Consider the following 12,785-nt stretch of genomic DNA (forward strand, 5'->3'; position numbering starts at 1 on the left):
ACAGGATGGGCATCAACAGAGCATTGGCAGAGTTATCAACAGAAGGTTAACAAAGAATGCTGCGTAGAGCCACAGCTGAAACTCCGGAGGTCAGCGTAGCCGTAAGTAGTAGGGCTACTTTTCAGGAAATCGTTGCAAATAGTGAAAACCAGGGTTCCGTGATTCTCCCAGAAAGCAGGGACTAAAATAGCATCATCCACATGGTCAAGTGAAGTCAGAAAATCTGGATTCTAATTCTGACTTTGCCTCCAATTCGATGTGTGACCCTGGGCTGGACCTGTTTCTTCAGTTGTAAAATGGTATTTATTGGTTTTAGGGAGCAGCTAATAGGGTAAAGGTGGGGGGATTCAAACTTGCACAAACTACATGATCAGATCTGCAGTTTGCTTATTTGACAATGTTTTAATAGATAAATGAGATGCCTTATGTAAAGCACTTCACAAATATTAAGCACTTAATAAAATGTTCTTCATCTTGGATTATCAGAAATTGGTTTGACTGTGAATAAACAAGCAGGAGGTGGTGTCCTGGCTAATCTGGGTTCAAATTTCCGTTCTCTCTCTTACTAGTGGTATGATTTGGGTCAGGTATATGCTCAATATATTTGTTTTGCCATTTTTTAGGGGTGGTTTTAGAAAATAGAAGCCTAAGAGAATGGAATTCTAGCTACTTGGAACCTAGGGTTACAAAGGATTTTAGGGGAACATTGAGCTAGACTCCTACCATGTTAAAGGGGGAAAAAAGGGTCTCAGTGAAGTTCCATAGGTCTTCTGATTAAATATTGTGGGGATTAACCAGAATGTTGAATCTCAGACATGGGGTTGGATTAACCAGGGCTGGGTTTTGAAGAGCCTAGTATACTAGGCTAAGGAATATAACTTTATTCTAAAGATGAAGATTTTTAGGGAGACATGTATTCTGAAAAGTCTGAGGCCTGTGTGGAAAATGACCAGGAGAAGATGAGGCTGGAATGTAGGTCAGAAGCTGCTGCAGTGTTCCAGCACAGCATCTATGAAGATAGAAAAGAGAGGGTAGATCTGAGATGTGTTAGGGAGGTAAATATTCAAAGGACTTTGTGAGTGATGAGTTGAGGGCCTGGAGGAGAGTGGTGTGTTAAGGATGATACCTGGATGTCTGCCTTGGAAAACTTGGTGGACGGATGGTGGTACTTTCCCCTGAGGTGAGGAATAGTAAAGGAGCAGGTGGGTTTGAAATGAGTGGGAGACAACCAGGTGAGATGTCCAGTAGGTTTGGCTTGGGAAAGTGCCTTAATATTTGGGAATTTATGTCCAAAGAAGAAATAACCAGAGGGTCTATTACCCTAAAACTAATTCAAACCAAGAAAACAGATCCTGAGAGCCTATCATACTTGAGAGATCTGATCTGGAAAAAAGAGTCATAAGTTAACAAGTTAGGACTACATACATCATAATCAAAACCATGGGAATGGTAAAATCCTTCACCAGAGAGAGTCAAAGAGAAAACCAAAATCCTTTGGGAAATACCAACGTAGATAACTCTTAGAAATGGTTTTGAAGGGGAGGAGGGAGAAAACCAGAAAGGATGTAGAGCTGAGAGACAATTTGGTTAAGTTGAAAGAGGTTAGGACATTTAAAAATGCTGATGGGGTAAAGCCAGTAGAGGGACAGTTGAGGATAAAGGAAAGAGAAGGGCGGAAGGATGGAGTGAGGTCAGCAAGATGGTAGAAGGTGGTAGAGTTCAGACTCAGCCTCAGGCAGGAGGAGGGCCTACTTTTCATTTAAGACGGGAGGGGAAAAAGGAAGGAGGAGTTGGAGATGCAAGTAGGTTGGTAGGTTGGTGGGTACCAGGTGGTTGGGAGATGGGATCAGGAAATGGAGGCAGTTCATACCCAGTGGCCATTACTTCTTATGTGATGTCAGAGGCAAGGATATCTGCTCAGTGTGAGGGAATTGGATGGAATGGAAAGCTTGGAAAAAGAGTGAAAACATTCAAGATGGCTGCTGTGGAAAAGAGGACGGAAAGCTAATAGCAGTCCACACGCACCACAGGGCAGTAGTGAGGGCTTGCTGTGGTTGAAAGCCATGGGTTTGTGGGGCACTAATTTGTAGGGTTCGAGGCTTTCTTCAGCATCCTATCAACGCTGAGATAGGCGTGGGAAAGGCTATTGGTGAGGCTGTTCCAGGGCTGGGCTTTGCTGGACAAAGGAGACCAGAAAGCAAGGAAGTTGGAGATGTTGACAAGAGAGGTAGGAGTGCTGGGCCACTAAGAGGAAGGAGGTGAAGCCAGGATGGAGTGGGCAGAGGGGTGGAGGTGGAGGGGTGGAGTTCTTAGTATAGTAAGAAGAATGATGTGATGGGTGGGAGGGAAGAGCAGGGAGGGCAGGCAGTGCTGATCAGAGGTAGAGGAACTCTGGTCAGGGGCAATGGCAGGGTGACTGGAGAGGACAGAGGAGGTCATGGGAAGGCATTGAAAGGCAATTTTGTAGGTCATTGGCAGGTCACTCATAAAGATGGCTGCTTTGATGGAGAGAGGAATCCTGGTAGTTCTGTGTCAAAATATATGGTAAGTGAGAAGTTAACAGATGGTAAGAAGGAGGGATAGGGTGCAGAAACCTCTGACATGAGTGACACAGAAATCAAGATGTTGGAGAGCTAAGAAGAAGCCCTCTCACTCTCATAAGAGCCATGACTTTCTTGTACATTTTCATAGAGGTATCATCTCAACATGATCAGTTTTATACATACCTAAAAGGCAGGATGTCTAGGAATAAACTTAATGAAACCGAAAAACAATTCTAGATTTCATGGTGAAGTTGTATCAACCAAGTTCAATGTAGTGTTTCCTGCAGTTTATATTTTGGTGTAGTTTGTAGATTTAAGTATGTGCATATCAACTAGAAAATGTGTTTTAAAATTTTTGCAAATTTCATTTCTTAGCAACGATTTGTTTTCTCAGTTTAGAACATAAATTAGAGAACTTGTGTTGATTTTTTTTCAAATGTAGAGTTTAGAGCTTAATTCATGCCTTTGAAATGCCATGAATTTGAAATGCAGCCATTTTCCTTTCTGCATCCTTGAAAAGGATTACAAGGATTCTATTAGTTTTTCAGATAATCTTGCCAGCACATACAGACTTTCCACAAGGGCCTCCTATCAGTAATGTTGGGTTGTGAGTGATGCTGTAGGAGTGCTGTATGTGAGCTATGTAAGACAAGTCAAGTAAGCAGCCAACTTTAAGATTTTCCCAACAGAGACACCTGGATGGCTCAGTCAGTTAAGCGTCCGACTTTGGCTCGGGTCATGATCTCGCAGTTTGTGGGTTGGAGCCCCCCATCGGGCTCTTCACTGACAGCTCAGAGACTAGAGCCTACTTCAGATTCTGTGCCTCCCTTTCTCTCTACCCCTCCCCCACTTGTACTCTGTGTGTCTCTCTCTCAAAAATAAACATTAAAAGATAAAAAAAAAAAAAGATTTTCCCAGAAGCAGCTCAGTTTACAATTATGGGACTTGGTATAGAATATGAAATTGCATCTAAATGTTAATTGAGAAAAATGATTTTTCATAGTTTTTAAAGAAAAATGACAAAATCGCTGCATTGCTATGAACAATCTTTGTCTTAAAAAACCCAATGTTATTTAAAAATATTTTTGTATGGTTAATGTCTTTGTAATCTTGAAGTAGTTTTGCTATTCCAGACCCTGAGAATAGTGGGGGTGCTCAGAAAGTATTTTGTAAATCAGTTCATGAATGTTATGATAATCTTTTCTTTGTTTAAAATACTTCCTTTTATCTTAAACTCTCATAACGTATTCTTGTAAAAAGAATGATTCTTTCTAAACGTAAGTCAAATCTCATCACACCTCTGCTCAAACTCCCAGTGGCTTCTTTGTCTCACTGAAAGCAAACATACTCTGACTCCTGTAGCATCTCTGCCTTATCTCCTAGTACCCCGTGTTTCAGCACATTGATCTCCTTGCTGTTCCTTGAGTGTACCAAGTACACTCTGGCCTCAGGGCCCTTGCACTTGCTGTTTCCTTTGCTTGGAGGCTCTTTTCCCAAGTATCCTCATGGACACCCATATGAAATGACAGCCTTTCCTCTCCTAACACTCTCTATCCCCCATTCTGCTTTTTTTTTTTTTCTTCCTCCAATAGCACTTATCACCATCTGACATACATTCTCTTATCTGTTTATTTTCGATCTCTCTCCCACTCACACCTCCAGTAACCCACTAACATAAACTACCCATTAGGGTAGAGACTGTCTCTGTTTTTTTGTTTTTGTTTTTGTTTTTACTATTGTATTCACAGCATGTGGCACAGCACCTGATATATAATAGATACTCAGTAAGACATGTTGAATAAATAAGAATAACACATCATCCCTAGTATGTAACCCAAACATCTTATTTAAAAATTCGTTCCACATTACACTCTACATGTAGGACACATGTATATATAGTCTTTCATATTCTGGAAATCATAGTTTAGATATAATTTTGAGTTCTGCTTTTTTTTTTTAACATAACATGTAATAAGCATTTTCTCTTGCTAAGATTGAATTCATTTGTTCAGTTGTTCATTCACTCATTCGTTCAACAAATATTTAATGAACTATTTCTGTGTTTCAGACAGAGCTGGATCTATAGTAGTAAACAGGATGCAGGACTTGCCCTCAAGGAACAAAGATTCTTTATAAACACCATCTCTAATGATTGCCTAATATTCCATCAAAACTATACTATATTTAATCTCTTCCCTATTTAAGGCTTACTGTTTATTATTAATAATGATGTAATGAGTACTTCCAAGTCAATAGCAATTACCCTTTAAATTGTTCCTTAAGGTAAATTCCCAAGTGAACAGTTATTGAGTTGAAGGATTAAAAATAATTTTGGTGTTTTGATATTACTTGCCATGTTGATTTCCAAAAAAGTGGTACCCACTTTATCCAGTCACTAGCACAAATTCCAATTTTATCCCAGTCTCTCCAGCATTAGACATTTCTTTTTGTTTTGGCTGATGTAAAGTATAAAATGATTCTTCTTTGTATTTTTGCATATAATTGATGTCTAGTAAAAGTGCCCATTTTTTGTTTTCTTTTTTTTCTTATCTTTTTGTCATTGGTTAATTCACTAGGTCCCTAGGAGGTTCTTGGAGGGTCATTGTCCTAACTTGTGGGTCATGCCTGCCCTTTTAACACACATCAGAGGCTTATAGCATCTTAGAGTTGGAAGAGATTGTGTTTATCATCTAGTTCAACTGAAATTTCTAGTAGATGGCTTTCTAACCTCTGTTGGCAAATCCCTGGCAATAGAGACTCACAACGTCATGGGGAAGTGTATCTTGTTTTTGCCAGGTTCTACAGGTACTGAGGTGGCAGCTCATCCCTGTGGTTCCCGTGTGGCCCCAGTTCTGCCCTCTGAAGCTCAGAGCCCACATACCAGATGTTACGGAACCTCTTTACCTTGGCTGCCCCTCTCTGCAAATATGTGGCCAGACTAGAATGTTCAAGCCTGGGTAAGTCCAGCAGGCCTAGAACCCAAGATGCTGTCCCACCCATAAATCTGCAGTGGTATATCAGCCACCTCTTCAGCTGGGTTCATATGAAGTTTAAGATTAGATGAGATTCTGAGACCTTCTTAAAGTGACCTGTAGCCAGGTCACACATTTCTGCAGTTGATCTTTTAAACCTGAAAACAAAACTTTGCTTTTCTCCCTGTTTTATATCAATATATCAGTAGAGAAGCTGCTCTGGTCACACTCCTGCTGTCTAAAATGGTGATAACAAGGGGCGCCTGGGTGGCTCAGTCGGTTAAGTGTCCAACTTCAGTTTAGGTCATGATCTCACAGTTCGTGGGTTCAAGGCCCACATCAGGCTCTGTGCTGACAGCTCAGAGCCTGGAGCCTGCTTCAGATTCTGTGTCTCCTTCTTTATCTGCCCCTCCCCCATGCGCGCGCGTGCTCTCTCTCTCTCTCTCCAAAATAAATAAACATTAAAAAAATAAATAAAATGGGGAAAATAGGAGTCATTCTGACAACTTCGTGTGTTAGTGTGATGATTGAGTACAATGCAAAGTTGAACATTTGTCACCCATTTTGGTTGCCTAGCAACTGAGCCTCCTTCCTATGCTTGAGGAATCCTATGCCTCATGAGGTGGAGCCATCTTCCTTTACAGCTAGGGCGTGGACATTGGCTTGAGGCTCAGGCTCCTCCAGTCAGACAGGCCCCCTTCCTCCTGCTACACCTCACCAATTTTGAATTGGAAGCCAATGACAGCAAAGGAGCAGCATCTATTTCTAGTGATTTGATGGGTACAATCTCAGTTTAAGTGGTAGCAGTTTTGCCAGCAGCATCCAGTATGAGGGTGTCTGTGGTGTAGGTGGCAGGGATGGTATCCTGCCATTCCAGACTCAGTGGTCACAGTAATGTGTTCTTAGACCACTGTTGAGTTGGGGTTTAGGGCATTGTTTCTGACTGCGTGCTTCCAAGCCTGATTTTCTACCTTCTTGGAAATTTTGTGAGCTACTTACTCACTATCTTTTAATTTATGTCCTTTGCTGTGCACATTAGCCAAAGTTAGTTACTTTTGCTTACAACTAAAAATCCTAATCAGTACATACAGGATATGAAAAGTGTATTGGAAAGCACTAAGCACCACACACATACAAGACATTATTGTAGTGGGTGTGAGGGGAGTGGGGGAGATAGGCCTGAACTCTACCTGCGAGAGTTCAGACAGGCCTAGGCATGCCTGGAAAGCTGGCCAGTGGGAGGGTATGATGGCAGGAACTTGTGGCCTGTACCTTGGCTCAACAGTAAGGCTGCCCACTGACCCTAAGGCAATTGGTATGGGGATGGCAGCTGCTAGAGGTCCTGCTGGGCACACATAAGTAGATTGGCTGCTTGCTGTCTCCTGCCCTTGGACTGTTACCAACAGCCAGGGCCAGGAGGTAGGGCTGGGCTGTAAAGCACGTCTCTTGGGGTTGGACAGCTGCCCTTGGAGTGTCCTCACTGGGGTGGAAGAAGAATCCTGTCTGAATCTCTGCCCCCTCCCCGCCCCCACCCCCCCCCCACCCCCCAATCACAAGAGGGATTATGACTGGGTTGGGGTCCTGTCCTGTGCTACCTTTAGGCTGCCCTTCATCCCACTGAGCTATAACTTGGCTTTCCAGCCCAGCTTGGCTATGCCTCCAGAGTCCTGCCTTGCAGGCTGCCATCTGCATCTATCAGTTCTGGTGTCCCAGAGTGGGGCTCAGGCTGGCACTGCTGCTCTGTTCAGATGTAGGCTCTTGGGATCTTTGTGACATTGAGGATAGCCTCCCTGGGGACTTTCTGTCTTGAACCCCTGATGCCTTTCAAATCAGCCCTGTTGGGTGTGTGTATGGCTGGTGGTGCTCTTGCTTTAGGGCATTCCCTGATTAGTCAGGGGTCGTGTCCTGGGCTCAGACCATGGTCATATCCAAAATGTGGTAGCATCAAGCCCTGTTGAGAGGAATCGTCGTAGGGAGTTGTAGGTTCTATCCCTGCTATAGCCACGGATTTTGTGATGTTAACATCACAACTACCAAATGTTAATCATTTTGCCAAATATGAATGTATATAATATTATTTTGATATCAAAACAAATAGAATAAAATCCACCATAAAAACAGCATAGAATAGGGGCGCCTGGGTGGCTCATTCAGTTAAGCAACCAACAGACTTTTGCTCAGGTCATGATCTCATAGTTCATGAGTTTGAGCCCTGCATTGGGTGAGCATGAACCCCACTTCGGGTGAGCTCTGCTTCTCTTGCTTTCTCTTATTAATCTTCACCATAATCCCATGAACTAGGTACTATTTTATTTTATTTTATTTTATTTTATTTTATATTATATTTTTTAAAGATTTTGTTTTTAAGTAATCTCTACACCCAACGTGGGTCTTGAACCTATAACCCTGAAAACAAGAGTTGCATGGTCTACTGACTGAGCCAGCCAGGTGCCCAGAACTAGGTACCGTTTTAATTCCCATTTTACAGGGGCACCTGGGTGGCTCAGTTGGTTGAGCGTCCGACTTTGGCTCAGGTCATGATCTCGCAATCTGTGAGTTCGAGCCCCGCGTCCGGCTTTGTGCTGACAGCTCAGAGCCTGGAGCCTGTTTCAGATTCTGTGTCTCCCTCCCTCCCCCTTCCCCCACTCATGCTGTGTCTCTGAATCTGTCTGTCTCTCTCTGTTAAAAATAAATAAACATTAAAAAAAAATTAATTCCCATTTTACAGACAAGGAAACTGAGGCCTATAGAGGTTCTAAGACTAGCCCAAGGTCACACAGCCAGTAAGTGGGAGAGATGGGCCAGCCATCCACTGTCAGAGCCTGAGTACTGCCCTTCCTACTGCCCATTCTACTGTGGAACATCTCTGGCTATTGAAACGTTTTCTCTCACATGGAGCTAAAAATCTCCTTCTCACTAAGTTAGTACCATTTCTGTTTCTGCTTATGCCAGTAGCCCACCATGGCAGTCCCAACATCCCAGGTTGAGGTATCTCAACCTTTTAGCTCAGCTCTCTACTCCAGTCATACCTGGGGACACTTTAGCTTCTTCTGGGAACATCTGAACCATTTTGTATCCGCTAAATCCTAAGACATTCACTGTAGGAAGGTTATGGTTGGGTAACTCACCAATTTTCTAGTTACTTTGACTCCAAAGGTACTGGCATGCAGTCTGTCCCACTCCTAGCAGAGTTATGGCAAGAAACAGTAAACCTAGCCACACTTAGGAAGGACTTGGTAGGGGGATACCGGGTGACTCGGTTGGTTGAGTGCTCGACTTCGGCTCAGGTCATGATCTCACAGTTTAAGAGTTTGAGCCCAGCATTGGGTTCTCTTGCTGTCAGGACAGAGCCTGTTTTGGATCTGCGGTCCTCCTCTCTCTCTGCCCCTCCCCTGCTTGCATGCACTCTCTCTCAAAAACAGACAAACAAATAAACAAGTAAATAAGGACTTGGTAGAAATTTCTCTTTCTCTAAGTAAAATGGCAGTAAAACAGTAGAAACAGTATTAAAACTGTGCTAAAGATTGTTTTGCTGCATGGGAATCTTCTGCTTCTCTGACCAGAAGGCAAGCTTCATGAGGGTAGGAATTTTTGTTAGTTTTGTTTCCTGTTGTATCCCCAGTGCCTAGAACTATGTATGCCTGGAGCATAGTAAATATTCAAATATTTGATAAGTGAATTACTAGAATTAGGGGTGCCTGGGTGGCTCAGTCGCTTAAACATCCAACTTTGGCTCAGGTCACGATTGCACAGTCTGTGGGTTCATGCCCCACATTGGGCTCTGTGCTGATAGCTCGGAGCCTGGAGCCTGCTTCAGATTCGGTGTCTCCCTCTCTTTGCCCCTCCCCTGCTCACACTCTTTCTCTCTCTCAAAAAAAAAAAAAAATAAATAAATAAATAAAAGCACTAAAAAAATTACTAGAATTAAATGAATCCTTGTCTGTAAAAAGGGAATTAAAATCTACATCTGGTGTTACTTCCTTGGGTTACTAAGTTGTTTTGGAGAATAATGTGATCTCCCAAGACCATGGCTTTGAATTTCTTCTTCCATTACCTCACCAGCAATTTTTCTAGTTTTGTTGTGATTTTGATTCATAGGAAGATAACCTTAACTGTATGTAAAGTACACTGAATAAATAATCAATCCTATTTTAAAAACAATTTCATTTAGGAGTACCTGGGTGGCTCAATCAGTTAAGGAACCGACTCTGGATTTTGGCTCAGGCCATAGTCTCTTAGGTTCATAAGTTCAAGCCCTATATTGGGCTCTCCTTTGGCAGCGTGGAGCCTATGTGGGATTCTTTCTCTGTGTCCCTCCCCTGCTCATGCTCTTTCTCTCTCTCAAAATAAATAAATAAACTTTTAAAAATCTTTCATTTGTTCTTGTAAACCTAAGGATAAACCGGAAATTGGTTTAGCTTGGTAAAGGGCAATATGCAGGAATTACTGGATTTCTTTTTTTTTTTTTTTTTTCCCCCATTCTTTTTTTTTTTAATTTATTTAAATCCAAGTTAGTCAACATCTAGTGTAATAATGATTTCAGAAGTAGAATTTAGTAGTCCATCACTTACATACAACACCCGGTGCTCATCCTAAGTGCCTTCAGGAATTATTGGATTTCCCGTATCTTATCTTTCGGAAAAACATTCTGTGACTTTCTGCTTTGAATGTTGAGCTTAAATTCAGAATGTAAAATCATTAAGAAAGAACTAAGCGACAAGATTGCTGGTTCTTACATTTTTCTCATTGTTTATACACAAATATTACATGCTCATTGTTAAAAATAAAAAAATATGGGTAAGCAAAATGATGAATATAGAAATCACTTCTAGTCCTATCACTCAGAGGTGATCACTGTCACCATTTCTCTGTTTCTATCAAATACTGAAATTAGTTAACATGGTGATAGATTCAGGGAAGGAGCTACATTTTTCTGATGAGAAAGTAAACACAGGAGATCTGGTTTCCAGCCCAGGTCAACCTGTGTTAAGAGCAGCAACAGATGTGAGTCCAGCAAGACACAGGTAACAAATAGATAGGGTCACTCCAGTTCACACCCCAGAATCTGACCTTAGAAGGTGACCCAAGAAGTAGCAGAAGGCTAGAATGGGAGGGAGTAAGGAAAACAACTTTGAACTGGCTGAACATCCTAGATGTGACAAATTTCACAAAGTTTTCCTAGAATTGGGAGTGTCTTTTCATGAGAATTGAGGATCATCTTGGAAGAATCTGCCCTGATTTTTGCTCGCAAGTCAGAAAGACAGATTGTGCAAGCGAGGCTGTCGGGATAGTGAGGGTGGTGAGCCCGAGGACTCACTGTGTAATTGTTTGGTTTGTCTTCTGGGCCAGTTTGCTTCTACGCTGATTTCCTAGGAAGGGGCCGTGTCACTTCTGGTTCATATCTTACAGCAGGAAAAGGTGGAGATCTGTGTGAATCGCACCTGAGGTCATGTCCTTGGGCATCTTAGCATCTTCAAGCTGCCCTGAATGGGATCCCTGGGAAGTCCAGGGCATGGGCCTAATGACTTATGTTTTTTCTTTCAAATTTAATACAAAATTTGCATTCTCCTCCATAATATTTGTCTTAGTGTTAAAATCATATTTTAAAAACTTTAAATGAAGTTGATATTCCAGGGTGTTAGATGTATAGACACTTTATGTAAATGTTGGTTGAATGAATGAATGTTGTTCATCTCAATATCCAGGATGCTCCAGGTCATGGCAAGTCTGAAAAGTCCACTGGGCTGGGAGGTAAAGAAATTAATACTTAATTGTGCATCACCTATATGCCACGTAAGTTTCCAGGTGTTTTACCTATGTAGTCCCAGTTTCATCCTCATGACCTTACAAGAATCCCTGTTTTATAGGCAAGTAACTGGAGAATCAGAGAAATTAGGTAAGTTTCTCAAGGTCTGGAATGGGGCAGGACCAAGTTGAAAATCCTGGTCTATCTGGGCCTCTGCTCTCTCCATACACCATGTGGCCACCTGTGGCCAGTTTACCCATCAATTTCTTAGAGACTTCATGGGCAATGCGGCCCACTGCTATGTCCTGGGGGCATGAAAGAAACACCATATTCTATCTTCCTGGTACTGAAGGCTGAAAGAGCAGGGGTCACAGGACTTGACTGTGGGCAGAAGAAGGCAGTACCTCTGGGGGTCTGGAGCACATCCCCTCATTCCTGAACAGGCCAAGTGAGAGTACACTGGGATGCTCCATGAGAAAAAAGGCTCACTTGCTATGTTATTTTAGGATAACAATCATTCAGGGTGGTTGTTGGCATTTTTAACAGGTTTAATCTTTTGAACTTTGTTCCTACTTTGTTATGGCTAAGGTTCAAGTTTCACTGGCTCCTCTCAGCCATGAGTTGAATGCCCCTGGTGAGGGACCCACACCATGGCTTTGTGGAACTCTCCAAAAGCACAAATTACAAGGTTCCAGATTATTCACAGATGTCCGGAGGTGGTTGTTAACATGATTATTCAGTGAAGGCATTGTGGTCCCTGAAGCAGAAGTGGCCATTTCACCTTCCAGGGAGAGCCCATAGTGTCTTTCTTCTCCTTAGGTTAAGCTCACAGCACCCTCTACTCTTTCTTCTAAAACTCCTTTCCTAGGGCCCAGGGCAGGCAGATATGTGTCAGGTAGATAGGGCACTTGAATCCTGGAGAGCTAGATTCCTTATAGGTGGTTGAAAAAAGTAAATACAGTATGAACCCACTGTATACAGGTTAGAGAAGGAGCTGGAAGACATATTCTTACATATTAACTAGCTGCCAGTTTTCCTTCTACCCATCTGTAGTTTAAAATTTTCCTGTCATTAACATGAGTTATTTTTCTCAAAAGAAAAAAGAAATTCTCTCTCTCTCTCTCTCTCTCTCTCTGCCCCTCTCCTGCTCTGGCGCTCTCTTTCTCTCTTTCAAAATAATTTATCAACATTAAAATAAGGAACTATAGGGCGCCTGGGTGACTCAGTCGTTAACCATCTGACTTTGGCTCAGATCATGATCTTATGGTTTATGAGTTTGAGTCCCACATGAGGTGAGATTGAGCCCCACTTCAGGTGACCTCGAGCCCCACTTTGGGTGAACATGAGTCCCACTCTGGGTAAGCCCTGCTTCTCTCTCTCTACTGCTTGTGGGATTCTCTCCCTCTCTCCCTCTCTCTCTCTGCCCCTTGCCTTCTCTCTCTCTCTCTCTCTCTCAAAAAAAAAAAAAAAAGATAAGGAAAGAAAGAAAGAAAGAAAGAAAGAAAGAAAGAAAGAAAGAAAGAA

At 42.3% G+C, this 12,785-nt stretch overlaps 1 protein-coding gene across 2 annotated transcripts in view; it reads left to right on the forward strand.

Moving 5' to 3' along the window:
- Positions 1 to 12,785, forward strand: part of ZFP90 (ZFP90 zinc finger protein) — a 121,071-nt gene that overhangs the window by 2,111 nt on the left and 106,175 nt on the right. Inside the window, exon 2 of one of the 2 annotated variants that reach the window (XM_040442909.1) lies at positions 5,340 to 5,500. The exons of the other annotated variant lie outside the window; for it this stretch is intronic. The gene's annotated coding sequence lies outside the window, so the exon portion shown is untranslated. The remainder of the gene's footprint in view (positions 1 to 5,339; positions 5,501 to 12,785) is intronic. 2 annotated transcript variants of the gene reach the window in all.

The sequence above is a fragment of the Herpailurus yagouaroundi genome, unplaced genomic scaffold (genome assembly GCF_014898765.1).
Source record: "Herpailurus yagouaroundi ecotype Mexico unplaced genomic scaffold, PumYag 190, whole genome shotgun sequence".
Taxonomy (NCBI): Eukaryota; Metazoa; Chordata; class Mammalia; order Carnivora; family Felidae; genus Herpailurus; species Herpailurus yagouaroundi.